At 43.0% G+C, this 19,332-nt stretch overlaps 1 protein-coding gene and 1 long non-coding RNA gene across 5 annotated transcripts in view; one reads left to right on the forward strand and one right to left on the reverse strand.

Moving 5' to 3' along the window:
- LOC114795679 (pro-neuregulin-3, membrane-bound isoform-like) overlaps positions 1-19,332 on the reverse strand; it is a 136,801-nt gene that overhangs the window by 63,528 nt on the left and 53,941 nt on the right. The gene's annotated exons all lie outside the window — the stretch shown is intronic.
- On the forward strand, positions 6,793-12,997 carry LOC114796196 (uncharacterized). 4 transcript variants are annotated; one of them, XR_003750626.1, is made up of 4 exons: positions 6,793-7,317; positions 9,419-9,702; positions 11,440-12,052; positions 12,164-12,997. It is a non-coding gene; the product is annotated as an uncharacterized LOC114796196 (long non-coding RNA). The 4 variants fall into 4 exon arrangements; XR_003750625.1 differs by having other exon boundaries at positions 11,440-11,757; positions 11,935-12,997; XR_003750624.1 differs by having other exon boundaries at positions 11,440-11,747; positions 11,935-12,997.

Below are 19,332 nucleotides of genomic sequence, written 5' to 3' on the forward strand. Positions count from 1 at the left end.
CTGTCCGTCTTTCTCACAGTGTGGAACGTGTTAAGTCACTGAGGTGCTCTGTGTCAGCAGGATACTTTCTGTGCAACTGAGCGATTTGGGACAGATTAGGAACCGCACAAATGATTTCTGACAACCGCGTAAATGTTGTGGAAAGACAAACAAGACGGCATTTCATATTAAAACAAAATGTGCGAGGTTATACTGTGAGTAATTTGTATAAGTAATCAGTATATAACATTTCGACATAACACATGCACGAAAATTAAATCAGTGTGAGGTGAATGTTGCCATTTTCCGATGATGTGACATTTAAGACGTTTCAGAAAAAAAAAAGTTGCACATTATGTCATTATTACCAATGTATAATAAGTTTAATGTTAGAAATGTATTTTATTTTTCCACCAGAATCTCATGTCACTACACATTCTAAGGGATACTGCATTAATGTCACATCACCCCCTCTTGATTTATGCTTTCAAATTCATAAATTATTACAACAATTGGTTGATTCGAGTGAACATGTACAGAGTCAGCTGGCCTCCATTAGTTGTTAACAGCCCCTCTCTCTGACCCGCTGCACTCTGTAAGGCCCTATAGTCCTGTCATATGACCCAGGGTGATTTGTAAAAACCATACGATAAATGAGTAAGGAGAAATGGAGATTAAGGGATGGGGGAAAAGTTCAAACATGCTAAGCAGGCTTTTTGTGTTTTGAGCATGCAAATGGGTTGCTTTGCTTTAAATCTTATAGCAAATACCCTGCCCTTACCAGTAATCATGTAGATGTGAACTAAATGCTGATTACCATGAACAGAATTTTTGCAAAAACTTTTGTAAAAAAAAAAAACGTTCAAATTGTGACTTTTAGACAAACTGCAGAGAAAGTTTAGATCAAAGCAAGAAGCATTTGCTTTTCAAACAAAGCCCAACTGTAAAGAGCATCACACATCAGATACAGTTTCCACATACTTTCCACTGAACAAGGTTTTCAGCTCAGAGCATCATAAGATAATTGAAAATTCAATACATTTCTAGTTTCATTCAATCAGAATGAGGGCAGCATTTTACTATAGTGAGAGGAGGCACGCTTCCTCCTTACAAACTTGATTTGAAAATCCCTCCTGGCCTGGCAACACAGATTACCCTGGGTGTCCAGTGGAGTTGGAATGTCGATAATGGAAAAAAAGGTAACTCTTTGACCTTGTCTTGGATTACAACCTTTTTAGAATATGAAAGCACTCCCCAAATCCACCCAGGCCCCCAAATGCAGCACTTCTCATCCTTTGGCCTCTGCTCCATCCACCAATCACTTGCATAAAAAGTCTCCAGAAATAAAGCATGTGGACCCATAGATTACCCGATTGTATCTCATGCGTTCCACTGACCAGCAAAGAAGAGAGATCTGAGTGAATGTGAGATACCAACACGGGTCAACAAGACTAAAATCCTCTCATGAAAAAAAGGCTCTTAGCGTACAGGACAAACAAAGCGGAGTGGAGATTAGGTCTGAACATGAGGTTAGAGGCTTAATGTGCCCCTCGGCTGTCTGTCATAAAGACCCCAGCCTGTGAAGATGCATCCCATGAGCACGCAAGAGACTATGTCCAGTTCTACTAGGCCAGTGTCTGCATGCTTGCGTGTGTCCTAATCTGTACTAATCTCCCAGAATGAGGCAGATTACAGCTCTGCTGTGTTATCTGCACAATGCGAATGCAACATCGCTCTCAGTTCTGGTAGACTGTGCAGAGCCTTCACCTACACGGCACCCATCTACCAGTTTGGGAAGAAAAACATTACATCTCATTCCATTTTCTGTTCTATGAAAAGCCTTCAGATGTTCTACTTAGTGCTTCACTACTGGAAGATAAAACCACTTATGAATAATTGAGATGTTCCCACAGCTCCACAGAACTGGTTAAGATCATACAGAGCCTACATGGAATGCTCCAAAGAGTGTGCTACATGCATATTAATTTTGATGGACCGTTGGTCAGTAGTTTTTGGTGGAGAAAGAAAAATCACATAATTAATGTATAAATCACAGAAGGAACCATGCTATTACCATGCCTGAACATGAGCATTGCCTTATGATGGATTTAAGATGAATGTAAGAATAATTTTAAAATGTCTGAGAGTCACCTTCTCGACTTTTTTCATGGTACGCTATCCAAGTGAAGCGGAGGGAGTGTGCAATGAGAATTATGGATGCAGTCTAGATACAGTGGATCCAGGAAGTTTTCACAGAGCATCACTGTGCCACTGTACTTATTTGGACCTTCAAAGTAGAATGTATCTGTCTCGGAGGTCCACAGACAATTTGTCAATTTGTCAACATAGGCAGATGTGTGTCTTTCCAATTCATGACCAATCAACTGGTTTTTGCCACAGGTGTGTTCCAAATAAGCTGCAGAAACATCTCAACCATAATCAGGGGAAACAGGACGCACCTAAGCTCAGTTTTCAAAAGCCGTGAATCCTTATGTACATGTGGTTTTTCACGCTTTTTTACTTTAATACATTTGCCAAAACTTCAAGTAACCTCAAAACCAGTTTTTCACATTGTCATTGTGGGGTGTTGTTATAGCATTTTACATTTACATTTATGCCGTTTATCAGACGCCCTTATCCAGAGCGACTTACGGTCAGTAGTTACAGGGACAGTCTCCCTGGAGCAACTTAGGGTTAAGTGTCTTTCTAAGGGACACAACGGTAGTACGTGGGATTAGAATTCTGAGGGGAAAAAAGTGCGTTGATTCCATTTTGGAATAAGGCTGTATCATAACAAAAGATGGAAAAAGTGATGCGCTGTGAATACTTTCCAGATGCACTGTATCTCCTCAAAAGTGACTTTCTTGTTATTGCGACGCTCCTTTGGAGCGTAGTAGCCTAGCGGGTAACACACTCGCCTATCAACCAGAAGACCCAGGTTCAAATCCCGCTTACTACCATTGTGTCCCTGAGCAAGACACTTAACCCTAACTTGCTCCAGGGGGACTGTCCCTGTACCTACTGATTGTAAGTCGCTCTGGATAAGGGCGTCTGATAAATGTCATAAACGTAAATGTAAATGTCCTTTGGTTCTGAAAAAATGTTCCTATTTATGCGGTAACGTCTGTTTGCTGCACTATGAATTCTTTTGGGATGAAAATCAAGGGGTTTGACTGGACAAGAGGCATTCCAGACATTAAACGTGAAGTGAAACTATCTTGTTAGGGCTCCAGTATCACAGGATCACAAACCCTTCTCCAGTTCCTATGATCAAATGAGCGGATGCTGTGAAGCTCATATGGCCTCAATTTTATAATGTTCCACATTCCACCACTGCTCCTTAATTCAGAAACAGTGTGGTTTTACAAGACTACCGTCTCGTACTGGGGCAAAAACTAGCAAGAGAAAGACAGACAGAGGGAGAGAGAGAGAAGCTGGAGCAGCTGGGTCAGCTTTCTGAAACCATCAGCTCAGTGCTAAAAAGGAGCAATGACTTCATTGTGTAGAGAGAGAAGCGAGAAATATAATCTCTGCCGAGGGAACATCTCTGTGTCATTATTACAACCCACACTTTTTTTTTTATCAGAGATGAAATACACATATATGTGTGTGTGACTCTGCATTATGTATAGACACGTTTACGTTTAAGCCAATTCCCCTGAATCAGTTACCAAATTATGCACATATAATTATTTTGACAGTTTTTGTGAGACTAGCAGATCACTGCATCACCCTCTCTTTCACAGCACACAGCTAACGCTTCAGGACTGCATGTACTGGTGTTTGAGCCAACAATCTGGAACAGCACGCACACACACACACACACACACACACACACACACACACACACACACACAGTAGACCACAGTCACAATACACCATGTCCCTCAATGTTCCTGCAAAGGGCATAAAACTAAGTGGGATGAGCATTAGTAGGGTAAACATAGTTGATGCATGTCAGTACTGTATGCTTCTGTTCATGTGCGTATGTCTGTATGTGTGTGTGTCCATGTGTGTCTATTGCTGATGCATGAAGTCTTAGCTGCTTCTGGATCCGAACACCTGAACACGGTGGGCTGTTCTCTCAGCAGAGCTTTTATTTCCATATTAACACCCTCATTACGTGACCTGAATCAATTATGAATCAAAACACCCACTGAGCTCTTTCTAGCAGTGTAGAGTCATAGTCTACCCAAAAAGACAAAGGAGAAGAGGGATCAGTACAGCTCTATCTTTTTTCTCTCTCTCTCCACATGAAGAAACAGGCTGGGTGGGCGTGGTCAGGTCCACCAGGGCTCAGCAGATTTCCACAGCTGGCAGGTTTCACCATGCTTCCAAGTGGACCGGGGGACCTGCTTCACAGCTATGCACTACATTTCCCAGAAGCACCCTCTACACATGGTTCAGCAGATTCCACAGCGAGATGACTGGGAATTAAGCTTCTGTTGCCACATCAAGGACAAGAGTTGACTAGAATGCCCGTCCACATTGACAACATCACCCATGCATGTCTTACAAAAAAATAATTAGCACTGAGGCTGCATATTTTAGGACTTACCTGCAGGGTGAAAGGGTTCAGCAGCAGCAGATATGCAAGAAAGAAAAAAAGAGAGAGAGAGATACACCAGTTAGTTATAAAAGCACCACAAAATCAGACCTGACAGATAAACATGTAAATACAAAGTAGTCCCTTATTTACAGCAACAATAACAGAATTTACTGAACCCCAACTGCTGAAATGGCTCTCAAGACTAATGTAAGGCAGGGTCTACTCAGTAAACTCCTCAAGCTGCTAAATAATCCAACCTGAATTTTAATGATATATTACTAGGCATGGGCAGGAAATCAATTTGAAAGACTATCAAGACAAAAAACCTTTCTCCCTTAATCACTGATTCCAATTATGTTTTTATGAACACAATCGAGAAAAGAGGAGAAGGCTGTAGGCGTGATTTCTCTACACTCCTAATGCCCCTTGTACACGGGTTGTTTCAGCAGACGCGACCAGCACCAACATGCAGATATTCCAACATTCTTTGTTTATTAGAGCACTGTGATGGGTGACCCAGTGAATACCACATTCATCAACGCAATGCATCCATTATATCACCTTGAAAATCTCCCTCAAAGAGTAACCTGATGGAGACCCAATGTTCTGTATTGAGCTAAAAAAAAATATCATAAAGGGTGTCTGAAGTTTTCCTCTTTGGTCGTTATGAGATATTATTAATAAATCAAGCTGATTTAGAAGTAAAACGTACATCTTGAGCCGGATGTCTGCAAGGAAGGGCTCTGGAGCTCTGGGAGCAGAAGCAAAAGTGAGATTAAGCATGATGAAGTACAACAGACGATGAAAGCCTCTGACACACAGATACAGATACGCCCAACTGTGCAGAGATGTGTGTGTCTGTGTGCGTCTGTCCTTTCCCTCCAGTGCTGCACCAGAGAAATCAAATTATCATATCCAGGAAATGCAGAAGGCTGATCATTTCCTCTCCATTTTCAAAGCATCACAAACATGCATCTATCAACCTCCTGGGAACGTCTCTGTCTTTCTTGGGTGGAGGGGGTGGGAGAGGAACAAAAAAAAGATAAAGGCAAAAAACAGAGCCGAGTGGAAAAGATGGGGCTGGGTGTGGCAGGGAAATAAGGGAGCGAAACCGGAAAGCGGGCACAACGACTTGTGCTGCATTTGACACACTATCAATTCCGTATTGCGTTTAGTGTTATTGTGAATCAGTCTGGGATAATCAGCCCTCGTCACACATCACACACCCGTTCACACCCCTTCACCCGCTCACAGTCATGCGGTATGATTCCAAGAATAGTCTGCCGAGGGACGCAGGGCCCGGAGCCCATGCTTCAGGGATGCACTGTTGTCATTACGACATTCAAACTAGCACTAATTTCGTTTTAATCCTGACTACAACTGCGGTGACATAAGAGTGGCAGTGGGAAATTTTTGTAAAACTCTGCAGTGATAATTGGGCCGACGCCCATTTGTGTCTTCTTGGAGGGATTTTGGCTGCGTTCCTGACGCGTGACATATATGCTTCTAAATCTTTTTTGGATGCTGTAAATAGCGACACGGTTCGACTGTCACTTGTCACAAGACATGCAGCACCATCCTCACTCTCGATTTTATCTAATCAGGAAGTGTGAGTGCGCACACACACACACACACACACACACACACAAAACTCAATGCACATGGGTGTGACTCACAGCCTGGTGGAAAAAAGTGAAACTATTTTATTTCTAACAAGGCATTCGGATATTTACACACACACACACATCCACACACACAGGCATTCCCAGCAGTGGCGGCCATAGCCAGTAATAGATCTGGCAGGGGCCTGCTGGGTGCCATCATCCCCCAGCTGCGGCACCCAGCGCCAGCCTTGTACCCCCAGGCAGTTGTGTAAGGTTTGATGTGAGGCATTAAGGCTGGCACCGCGCCATGAAACAGGCATGAAACTGCATTGCGGGCGAAAGGCGGACGAGCCGGGCGAAGTGAAACGGTCGCTGTCAAAAGGCCGCAAATCAGCGAGGTTTAAAGGGCACCGGGGCACCGAGCCAGACTGGGAGGCAAAATCTGGGGTCCCCCTGAGGTGGAAATGACAATGTGGTAGCGATCATGGCTAGCGCTGCTAACGGCGAGTACGTGGCGGCCGCTAAACGAGTTGTCCCACTCGCCGACTCTGCCCGCGCGGTCTCGTGGCGGCATCATAATCTCGTGGGAGTTCGGACGAAGGGCCGTCTGCCATGTGTCTGCTCCGCTAACCGGATTAGCGCTCTGGCATGGCTGTTCGGGGCCGGGGCGTGTACACGCCGCAGTAATTGGGCGAGCCGGGTTACACGTTGGGGCATTAATTCCTCCCGCCTGGGGGGGAAAGCCTGGCCGTGGAGATGAATTACTACGGCACAGGGGGCACGGGGACCGGCGCAGGGTGCTCCATCACACACAAGGACAGTCAGGGCCAATGCGAGGGACGAAGGAGGAGGACGCGACAGGGAGAGAGACGTTTGTTGCATTTGATGAATAGCGGCAGCGCGTCTTGGTGTGTCTGAGCTACAAAAGAAGGAAGTGTGTGTAAACTTAAACTGTTTGCCTCAGCATGTATCATTTTAATGGAGCCAGTGTGTGTGTGTGTGAGTGTGTGTGTTTGTACGCGAGTGTGTGTTTCTGCTGAGCAGTAACTCGGCGGAGGTGTCCCAGAGCAGTTCCTGTTTCCACGGATCACTGGCGCCGAGAGCCGACGCGGAGTTTTTACTGGTGCATGGTGGCTCCCAGAGTTCCACGTGCTCCCAGGTCATGCACCGGGCGACAGCACACAGGTAAATAAGACAGGTTTTATGCCTCTTTTTGTGTGGATGTGTGTGCGTGTGTGTTTTCCACCACAGTGAAGGATCTTTGCCTTGTATCCTCTACACAGTTTCCTATCTCCTTACTGTGTGATAGGCAGAATGTTGCTAATACTAGCACACAGAACCTTCTGAAACAAGGAGCTACGTAAATGAACTCTTTTCTTGTAGTTTTACATTGAATATAAATGATGAGGTTCAAACCACACACAAAAATCATTTGCATACAATTTTGTAACTTCTTTGAATCGCTGCCTGCCCTGTAATTCCCCATGCAAGTTTTTCAGCCATGCTCCACTGTTTTTCCGATCGCCTTGAAGAAGGCATGTCCTTCAGCATCAGAGCTCTGACATAATTTTTTGTATTGATTCAAAAAGACCATCTTTAATTTAATAAATAGAACAAAAATGTTGCAGTCAGTTTGGTGAGCTTCAATTCTGGCTGCGAAGAACGTCAACTATTCTGCTAACAGTACTGATGGCAGAGCCGTCATTAATAATTTGTATTTAAGACTAACATGCCTAAGGTTAACACTCATATGGTAGTCAAAAGAAAAAGGTCAAAGGTTAAGTATATAGGACATTAGCAAATGGTGTTGCCTCCTCAGAGAGACAATAAAGCCTCACATAACCTTACATAATTACCTAATGTTTTTAGCTACTAGCCTTCATCTAAACCACTTTGACCCACGGAAAGGATCTGCATGCAGAATGTGGATATAACTAACATGGTAAATATAAAAACATATTAAATGTAATAACAATATTATCTTGTGTTTTATGGCATTTATGTGTGCTAATCGATGCATTAATGTTAATATTCAGACAGTGTATAATTAGAAAATAAAAAATAACAACAGGAGTAAACGGCTTAGGAAGGGAGAGTATATGTAGTTAAAAAATGACCAAAAAAAGTGCAGACAAGGATAAGAAATAACTGTGAGATATAAATAGTTCATAAAACAAAAACCATGTAACACCTGGTTGACAGCATCTATTCAGAGAGGCAAGTACACAACACGCTAACTGCACACTGAACATGATGTTTCATCTTCTTTGCTTAGCCACATGGCTGCTGAGTGTAAAGTTGCCTATATAGTCGCTACAGGGAAGCAGTTTGTGGAGCTGATACTTTCAAGGCTGTATCTCACTCTATCTCACCAATTACATACAAAAGCTTCTCAAGTGTTCAAACAAGTTGGCTCATTAGAGGGGAATCCTTATGATAAATGTGCCTTAAACAATTACACAGTAATAACAATGTAATTATACTGCAACAAAAAAGTCATTAATTTGGGGCTTATTCTGCACGCAACTCCCCAACTACGCTTTGATTAGAATAAACTGCCGGCTTGCTGTATGCTTAATTAGCCTCAACACTGCAATAATTATCATCTGCACATATTTGCATGTACCTAACTCAAATATGACAGCAAGTACAATGCACATATTTTACTAAATAACTGTGCCATTGACTGAAGCAGAGGTATAATTAAGCACTAATGTGATATGAATATGCTGGTAATATGTGCTTGTGCATGTCAAGTCAAATTAAACTCACTTGGAGACTATAATTGACAGCATTGTCTTATAAAATTGAATGCCTAATAGTGTTTTATGCAGCATAAATGTAGTAAATATATTTTGCAATGCTGCTGCCATGTATTTTATTGTGTGTGTGTGTGTGTGTGTGTGTAGATGTACATATATACATGAGAATTGTATGGGCATAAATGATCATTTAATCAAATGAATTGTCAAATTGTGTGTATGTGCGTATGGTCTCTGGGTTGGCGTGGACCTGTGATTTCCTCAACGTAGACTCACTGAGAGGGACCTTGGTGATGGTTCTCACATTTTTAGAATGATGCAAATCCTGCAACAAAACTGTCCACTAATACTAACCAATTATGTCTAAAATACAGCATTTATATTTGGTATTTTAGATTATGTAGCTTCGTTACAAATAGAATTTTCTTATTGATCCAGCTTTGATTCCTTCACCTCAAACTATGGTGTGAAAACTCCTTCACCAACTCAACCATCAAACGGCTCCGTTCTCCTTCTCTCCACAGCCCTTGATATACATATCTATATGCCACATCCGGTCGAGCAGTCAGGTGGCTCTCTGGAGGACGGCACACGCAGCAGCCAGCCGGGTCTTTGATCATGCATCAAAAGCTGAGACGGCAAGAGACGGAGTCAAAGTGCACAACTATTCCAGCTTCATTCGGCTGCCATGTCCCCAGCCATCACCTGAAGTCCCCTGCTGCCGGAACGCGAGTGTCCTCCTTCCGGGCCACTTCTGTGTTCGCGTAAACTGAGACCAAACTACTTTAAACCGTTGGTTCTCAGGCAGGTGAGGTTTTACTTTTGCTCACTTTAGTTTATGAAAAGAAGATAGACATAATTAAATGCACCTTACCACCCGTTTGGAGGGTGATGAAGGAGGAGTAAAGCTAAGGAAGTGCTGATTGATTTGAGGCACATGTGTCCTGTGATAAATCCTCCATCCCTGTCAGCAACCAGGTTCTCATGTTCTTCTCTCTGACCCTCCCACTGACACCCGCTCATCCTGTGTCTTTAAATTGTGGTGAGAAATCATAACTGTTGTGTGTTTGCGGAAGACTAGTGCAAATCGATGGCTGTCATCAGACCAAGGCTTCCCCGAGAAGCCACATCAGAATCAGTTTTGCAGAAGAACGTTGGGATGATGGGCATGTTCATATATGTTTTGTGGGTTTCTATATTCTATAATTTTGGATGTATTTATTGAATGTTCATGTTTTTGTGTGGACACGCCATTGTCAGCTTTGTCATTACCCATATCTCAGCAAAATGCATGTAAAAAATTGTATCTGTTCCTATAGGCATCTGGTGCTCCGATTCAGGTTGTCCCCTTTCGAAGTGGAGGACATTACCTATTCTTTGTGTGTGTGTGTTTGTGTGTTTGTGTGTGTGTGCTTACACCCCTTGAGCCAAACACCATTTGCATTTCATCGCCTCTGGGGTTTTAACACAATGTTCTCCACAAGATGCCAAAACGCCTTACAGTGGAGAGGAAAAATACCACATGAGCACAGGGGTGAAAGTTTCTGTCCCTGGAAAAAAATCTGAGCTCAGCTGTAAATAACCAAGAATTTCAGACCAGCAGCAGTTTACAACTCAGGCAGACATTGTACAACACAAAGCAACGAGCAAAAATGTCCATCAGTCACCCACAGTTCAGCTCCGTTGTTGAGTCATGTGGCTGTGTTCTCCACATTTATTCACCGGTGAACCAGCAGCATGATTAATGTTTCAAAATGGATGCACCAGCTTTGAATAATAATAACTATATGATATTTTTAGAATAAAGTTTCATTCATACATATGCATCAACACATGCAATGCCAGAATTATTCAAAATGAGGAATTCTGCGAGTGTCTGAATTGATATATGATGCATTTAACTAATCTAATTACACTTGAATCAGTGCAGCACAGCCACATAGTTGTGGAGCAAATTTGATAAAAACTTAAATTTAAAAATTTATAAAAACTATGCCACCAGTGGTTAAGGAAGCGGCCCAGTAATCAGAAGGTTGCTGGTTCGAATCCCGATCTGCCAAGGTACCACTGAGGTGCCACTGAGCAAAGCACTGTCCCCACACACTGCTCCCCGGGCGCCTGTCATGGCTGCCCACTGCTCACTTAGGGTGATGGGTTAAATGCAGAGGACAAATTTCACTGTGTGCACTGTGTGCTGTGCCGCTGTGTATCATGTGTGACAATCACTTCAATCAAAAGCTTAAAGGGAGCTGCAGAAACAGTTTAATTTTCAGACTTTCAAATCAAGGATCATATCCTTAATTTCACGTTACTGTACAACCAAAATGAACCCTTGAGCTCATGTGTTCGCGACGTCGAACTGATCTGGGATCAATTTCTAGGACAAGCTGGACAATGTGTGATAATGTAAAAGATAAGAATTCCGTTTCTTCAGCCATACTGGATTTTGATCCATTTTTCTTTTCACAATCTATTTTAATTCCCAAGTCCTGAATGTTTTTCCTATTAAGCAATCTTATGCTTTTGACAAAAAACATATTTCCAGGTTCCAACAACACACTCGAGTACGAGCTTCCATTCAAAGCCCGATTCAAAGAAGAGCTGTCAGCGCGTTCAGTGCAGCCCATCTTTGAAGACAGCCCTTTCTTAACACTTGCAGTTGGATTAGCATCTCAATGGAGGCAGCACTGTACGGGGTGGTGTTCCAATCAGCAGGGCTCGCACTCCAAACTGGAACACTGTCAGCACAAGATTTTTTTTTTTCTTCTGCATTTTTCTTATCTGGATGGAGGACAACATTCTGAAAGACTCTATTTGCTGGAGTCTGGGAAGTTGCCACGCCCGTGCGAGAGGGTATGGTTGGGTACGCTTTTCCCCCACATACAAAGCCATTTCATTCTCACCCTCATAGGCCCTTTGAAGTTAAAATCAAGGGTCTCTACATATAGCAGAATGAATTGGTTTAGCATTGACGAAATACAGTTTTTTGAAGCACCTTTTCTTTCCATTTCACTCAATGTGTGTGTGTATCATTTTCAAGGTGATGCCAGCAAACCAGCCACACTCTTTCATCGCACAGGAACCTTTCTTCCTGTCCCATCTTCAGAGCAGCCCTAATTGACCATTCTGCTGCTCCACATTTGTCTTCTTCAGCACAGGTCCACTGATGTCACTTCCTGTTACTGCCTATTGTAGATGGATGGAAAGTCTTTTACACTTCATGTTAAGTTTAGTAGGCACAGATGTTTTATTTTCTTTTTCTCTCCCAGGTGTCTATTTCATTCAACAGTACAGAGACAGGAAGATAAAACTCCCCAACATGCATCGCACCTGGAATATCGCATTTATCCCCCTTTTCATTGCATTTCATCAGGAGCATTGTTCCGATCATGGATTTCATTCTGTCCAGGAATTTTCAAGACATTGTCATGAAAAACAGGAGCGGAGGAAACTGTGTTCAGCACTTCCAGAATGAATTAATGTAATTTAGAATCTCATTGACTGGTTACAACATTATTATTCCCTTTCAGAGAACTTTCCCTAATTTCAGACAGTGAGGACAACACAGAGGATCGTGAGAGTCCCTCTGCTGCCAGTCTTCTAACTGTACAAGAAGCATCTTTCTATCCATCTCATATGCAGTTCCCCCTCATGCTGTCTGTCAAGAGGTTCCCCAGCATTGCAGTGGCATTGCAGTCCCCAGCAGGTTCCCCAGCATTGCAGTCCCCTCAATGCACTAAAAAATACATGATGGAGGCAGTCAAGCTGCAAAACTAATTGTATTGTCATTTTATTTCTGCCCAATTTACCCCCCAAAAAAGTTTGTTTTAATGTAATTTCTAATTTCTTTACACTAAATCACCTATTGCACAAACGTGTACTTTGTATGCATGCTAAAGTCTTCTTCTTGGACTTGCTCCCATGAACATTAAATTATTATTATTTTTAAGAAAAAGCTAGTTTAAATAGCAGTGTAAATAGATGTGTAAATAGATCCACATTAACAACCTAATGTGTGCCCAGCTCTGGCTGAGATCTGGGAATAAAAACTTGGTTTAAATGGTCCAGAGCAGAACACTGGGGCTAAAATGTTAACATGCAAACTGCAGTGTGTCATGTTTTTTGGCTATTACCACCTCATCCCACAACAGTGTGACCACATCACCATGCACAGAGCAGTCAGTGCCAGCATGGGAGTCCATGTCTCATCCTTGGCCTTGCACTTGCAGATAAGCCAGTCTGAGCTGTAAGTCCAGGCTCTTTTCCAAGGAAAGGGTGGGGAGCGGCTGACGGGATTAACAGTCACTCTTGCGTATCAGCGTGCCGGCACTTCCTTGGATTTAACCTCGCTGCCTCATGCCCACGGCTGCTCAACTTTCTGGGTCTGATAAAACACATTTTTTAAAAAGGGGCTCAAATACCAGGAGCGAATAAGGACACGGGCCCCAGAGTGAGGACAGTCACAGCCATGACTGACTTCAAAGGCGCCTGGAAGTTTGCGATTGAACCGAACACTCCAAAATGCAGGCAACGTAATGGGATCTAAAAAGTGTCCATTATTAATAAAACACGATTTTCTTAGGATTGCTATAAATGTAGCTATAGATTACTGCAATTATATCCATAATTTATTGAGCAGTGGGCAGCAGTGAAAGGCGCCCGGGGAGCAGTGTGTGGGGACGGTACCTTGCTCAAGACCAAGCAACCACCAAGTGCATCAAGTTGCATCAACGTACATCAGTCAAAACATTACCAAACATGCACACACCCCACTCAGACTCTAGCTCAAAGTTCTCGTCACATCAGATTCAAGAACAGGCGTTTCAGTTGCAGCCTAACTGTGAGTTAGGCTGCAACTGAACTTAATGTTAAAAATGAAGAATTAACCGCGGGACTCCCCAACACAGACGTTTCTCTGTGTCCTTTTTCAGGCACATTCTGCGCCAGTCTGTTTTTTGTTTTCATTCTGCTAGACTATATTGGGCTTTCTTCGCCGCTCTCTGGATGCCCTGATGTGTCGGCCAGGGGAAAATAAGACAAAGTGAGATGGCCGTTCCTGCTGAGTCAGCTACAGCTCGGTATCGGGCCGGGCCAAACGAGGGGCTGAGATTAAGAGGAGAAGAAAGAGGGAGGGACCCACAGGGAAGGAAACAGTAATGCTGCACTATTTTTACACCTCACATCCTTCATCAGCCCGCCTCTGTCTTTTGTTCTGCGCAAACCAGGCCCCTTTTTTTTTTTTCATCGAGTGAACAAGTGCAAACTAAGATGTTAATAAATTGTAAGTATCTCAGAACCCATCTTGATGCATTGCGCTGAACGTTGAGCCGCCCAGGTCAGACTGTCAACAGCAGACCTGAGCAATCTCATTTCATCACGAGAGCCTCCAGGGCGGGCGGAGTTGGTAAAAGGATGAATAAAAAATGCTCTGCGGCCAAAACAGCCCACCTCTCCTCCGTGGCACTAAATCCATCATGGAGGAGCGAAGAGCAGTGCGCCCTTATATTGGAGCAAAATGAAATGGGTTCAGAGTATTTCAGTCACCAAGCCTGAAGACTGATTGCAGGCATTCATTCCCACTGACTCACTTACATCGACAGCTCACACACACACACACACAATCCCCTCATCCTCCTTAAAAAATACATAGATGCAAAAAAATAAATCCAAACTGTCTGTCTTCTTTAAATGATCTGCTTGTGCTGGAACTCCTCAAACCCTCTAGTCATAACCTTCATCTTAACCAATAACTGTACTCATGTTGGTCTAAAACCTTCATACATAACCTGGTATAGCATGGTATAGGTCTAAATTTAAGATGTCTGCCCTTTTTTCGAGACTAAATTAACAATTGCTCTTATTTCTCTAGACCCTGAAGGTAAGACAGCACAATTTCTGGACACATATTAAGGTCTTAATTAAACCACAGTTTCTTCTAATCTGCTATTTTGATTGGCTGTCAGGACCCCTGGGAATGACAGCATCAGGATTCCACATTTTTACACTGTTTTTGGTTATGAGGTCATGTGACCACTACTACATAAATAAATATGAGCTGATAAACAGCAAACCATGCAAGGTGCTATTATCCCATGGATTTATTGTCTACTATTGACAAATTAGGTCAACAACAACACTGGCGTTAACGACAATCTCCTCAAGCCAGAGGAAGCACAGACTACACTTTCCGATGGATAAACATCTCAGGACTGCGGTGGAGCTTTTTTTTTTATCCTGTCAGTGCAAGATCTGCTTTAAATCTGACAGCAGAGAACCAATGGGTCGTGCCGAAGTGGCCCTCAGATCATTAAGAGTCAAGCAAATTCCAAAACAGACAAACTTGTACCAGATATTGAGAAAAACAGACCGAGTAAAAGGCTTAGCCTGTCAAGTCCATCCTTAGGCAGCAGGCATTAAAAATTAACAAAGATCCACATAATATTATGGACAATGCTAAAACAATGCAGGAAGCACAAGCACAGAAAATAAAAGTCAAACATGAAAATACTTTCAATTCCATTGCTACCAACCACAGAAGCAATGAAAGGAGTATTTTTATTTTGTCACACATCAACTTATATCTCTTAATAACTGTTAGAATAACTTTTTATAAATGTAGGATATACAGTGGTGCCCAGTTAGTTATGTGGCCTCACACGCCCAAGATAATTAGTTCAAATCCTGGCACGGAATTTATATGTGGGGAGCTTGCATGCTCTCCCACTCTTGGTGCAGGTTCTCTGCGAGTTCCCTGGCTTTCATCCCACGGTCCAAAGACATGCACACTAGGTTGATTGGCTTCGCTAAATTTACTGTAGGTGTGAGTGGGTGCGCTGTACCAGGATCAGCTCCAGCAGCCGTGATCCTGAGAAACAGGACTAAGTGGTTAAGGATAGTGAGTGGGTGAATACTTCATGTCAGATATAAAAAAAAGTCTTAATTTTGAGAGTGTATCTGTCATGTTGCTCCGGTCTGGGATCTGGACCAGAGTTTGACGTTAGTCCTTTGTGAGGTTCCCAAATTGTGTTCACCTTTGTCTTATTGTATAAAGCTGCCCTGTTCGTTTCTGTTCACCATCGGTCTTTGTTATGTTACATGTTCACAGTTGCCGGATGTCTTCCCTGTCCTGTTTATCACATATTAAACCCCTGTCTCGTGACGTTGTGCGAATGCGTCCTTCTGCCTCGTCTCGTCTCATCATCTCCGTTCACCTGCCTCGCCATGCCAAATGGTTGAGACAGTATCCTTTATGTGATTATACTTGTAAAGTTATAATATGATCATATAAACATTTCATTAGTCAGATTTTGCTGTTCTCACGTAACTCTGCAGTAAGTGTTGTGTTCTATCTACTCCAATGTCATTGATTGATTGATTAAACCCTTTATTGCTGTTGCCTCAAACCATGTCAAAAGTACAAGTAATATTGGAACTTGGCTATCGACCCGACCATACTGCTATTTGTATTGTCTCTCCTTTCATGGTGTGTTGTCCTCCTGTGAATTGTTGTGTAGTTGTTGTATATAGCACTTTAGGTTTGGTTGGTTGTTCACTACTCACTGTAAATAAAAGCACAATATTTCACTTGGGCCTGGTCTCTGTGTCTTCCCACTGCACACATTCCCCTTGTTTGTTGTCATGTTTCCTGACCCCTAGACAGGGACGTGACAATACATCAACACAGCACAGTACATTGTACTCCATATTGTACTCCAATGGAGAGTACATTGTGGGAACCGTAAGAAACCACCTCAAAAGCATAAGCACATAGACTCTACACAACATATAAAGTCAATTTCCACAGGGGAGGGGAAAAAGGGTGGTGGATGAGATCCCACGTAAATGGTGGATGAGATCCCACGTAAACAAGCAGTCCAACCAATTCACACTGGTCCATGAGTTTGAATCCAGAGCCCAGCTTTGTGTGTGGAGTTTGATGTGGGTTTCAATTGTGTTTTGTGTGTTTTTAAGTGCACCCTGTGGTGGGCTGGCACCCCACCCTGGTTGATTCGTCATTCTGCACCTAATGTCCCATATTGTGCTTCAAAATCTGCGACCCAGCTCAGGGTTTGCCAATTCCAGGAAATGAGTGAGTACTACACATGCATCACCTCAAGCGTGAATGTGTTAATGTCGACAGCGCTAATTAAGATGCTTCGTTTGTAGATTGATATGCAGTCACAGTTCTGAACATGTCTCAGCCAATTCTAAAATAGCTTATTCAACGAAATAAAGAGTGTGGTCAGAATCTCATTTAAGGTCATTGTCAAGGTCATGTTGCAGCAGAGAAAGCAGAGTATGGAATTAAAATGCTGGAGTGGGGAGAAGCTCTGTCACAAATCGGCCACAAAATCCTTCTTTTTTTTTTTTTTTGCTCAATTATTCATTCAATGCGTGTGTGATTCTGCACAGTCAAGGTGAGAGCAAAGGGACTGTTGGGGAGGTATGGTGGGAGGAGAAAGGCGGGCGGAGATGTGAGTATTTGTGGAGTTTGGGGGATGATGGTGCAATTTTGTTGTTCGTGGCACAGCACCACCTGTCAGGTCGACTTCGGTGTCTTAAAAGCTTAACAGCTTGTGACGACCAAAATAAAGCCCCACCGATGGTGACCGGCCTGCTTCATAGCAGAGCCAGGAGCCCAGAAGTGCAGCATTGGACCTTTCATTTCTCCACATCTCTGTCATCCTGTCAACCTAGGGTCACTATCAGCAGGTACGGTTCCATGAGACAGATACCTCAGTGGCTCAGTCATCACATGTAAAGCCTTATGCTTACATGGACCTAAGCCTGTGGCTTTTATAAGAAAGAGATGGCAGGATTCTCAAAGCGAGGAATCCCTTTTGGGTAGGATGGGTCCTTCTAAGTTGAGTCCCACAGAGACAAGGCAAGGAAAGTAGTACCCTTAACAGAATGGATTCAGCATAACAAAATCCCATCATTGGACTACTCTAATCTTTAGAATCCTTCTAATCTTATTCAAATCTAAACTCAGATTTATTTGGAGAATCAAGAACAAGAACCGATTAGGTGTCAAATACTGGCGTTAATTCTCTGCATCCTTCAGACATTTTTGGTACAGCCTAGTCCTATATAAAAAGAAGACTGAATGAAGTGCTAACAACTAACCAACCTCCTCCAACACCAGGTTGTTGTACTGTTTTAATCAGTGAAATATAAAAAATTCAGATGTATGCAGGGTCATGGCTTACAGTAGTGCATGGACGACAGCTTATTACAGTTGGAGACAGAATTGTCGATTTAAAGAGCATCTCAAATCATCCAGAAAATGTTCCACAAACAGAGCAGCCAACAACACACTAAATTAATGGCACCACATCACCAGTCGAACACAAAGTCAGAAGAAAGGCCAACCTGGCAACGCAGCCCACTTCCTGCGCGTCTGACGTCTGTCCTTTGAGTCACCTCATTACACCAACCACTAGGAACAGCGTTCTGGGTTCTCGCAAGTTCAGCGCTAATGAGCACCAGTGTTTTTTGGACAACTGCCCCACCCTCAGTTTAATTATGGCCTCATTTTTTTATCAAGCGGACACTCGACAGACATGCTGCCAGTCACCTTAATTTCCAGATGTCCACAGTAGTGTAGCGAGAACATTTGGAGTCACCACATCTCTAACTTGCAGACTAGTCTTAAGGTCTCTGCATATTTCAGGTGGATGCAACATTTGGCAAAAAAAAAAAAGGTTGCTAACTTACAGCGATAGTTTGCTAGGTCAAGTTTTGGATCTTCATCAAGGCTGCACTTGAAGTTCAAAATAAAGGCCCAATGGTATGCGTCTCACTGTCCAATATTTTTTGTTAAAATAAGTCTGAAGTGTCTCATGTCAGCTCAAGATGATAGTCGGCCATGTCATACCAGGGTGCCTTCACACAGAGGAGACTCAACACTCCGGGCAACTGTCACCACAAAAGTAAACCAACAAAGCAGCCGAACTACTGTGCATTACTGAAGCCTGGAGACCACAGATTTTAACCTCCTTCAGAGGATTGCACCCACCTCCCAGAACCCACCATAATGCACAACCTTCTCGTTCACCATCAGGCAGCCAGTGCCGGTTACACGCCAAAAAACACTTTGTGTTTGTGGGGAAAAGATCACAGGAAGTGATGTCCTGAATAGAGATGCTGGGAGCAGATGAAGCGCATAGCATGGCTCGCTAATGTGAAGTGGCTGCTATGTTAAATTAAATCAGCCATTTGGAGAGACAGAGGGAGAATAAGGAGGGGTAATGAACATGCTTCCCTGTTAAGCAATGTCCACAAAGGAAATGGAGGGGACCCGAGCGTTGTGCTTCCTGGGTGGACAGACTCATCTTATTTAAAGGTTATTACAACAGAGGCTACTCCTGCTTATTTGCATCACTTACAGTTTATAATATGTGCCAGGGGAATATGTTCAATTCATATTCCCCTTACT

The sequence above is a fragment of the Denticeps clupeoides genome, chromosome 8, assembly GCF_900700375.1.
Source record: "Denticeps clupeoides chromosome 8, fDenClu1.1, whole genome shotgun sequence".
NCBI classification, from domain to species: Eukaryota; Metazoa; Chordata; class Actinopteri; order Clupeiformes; family Denticipitidae; genus Denticeps; species Denticeps clupeoides.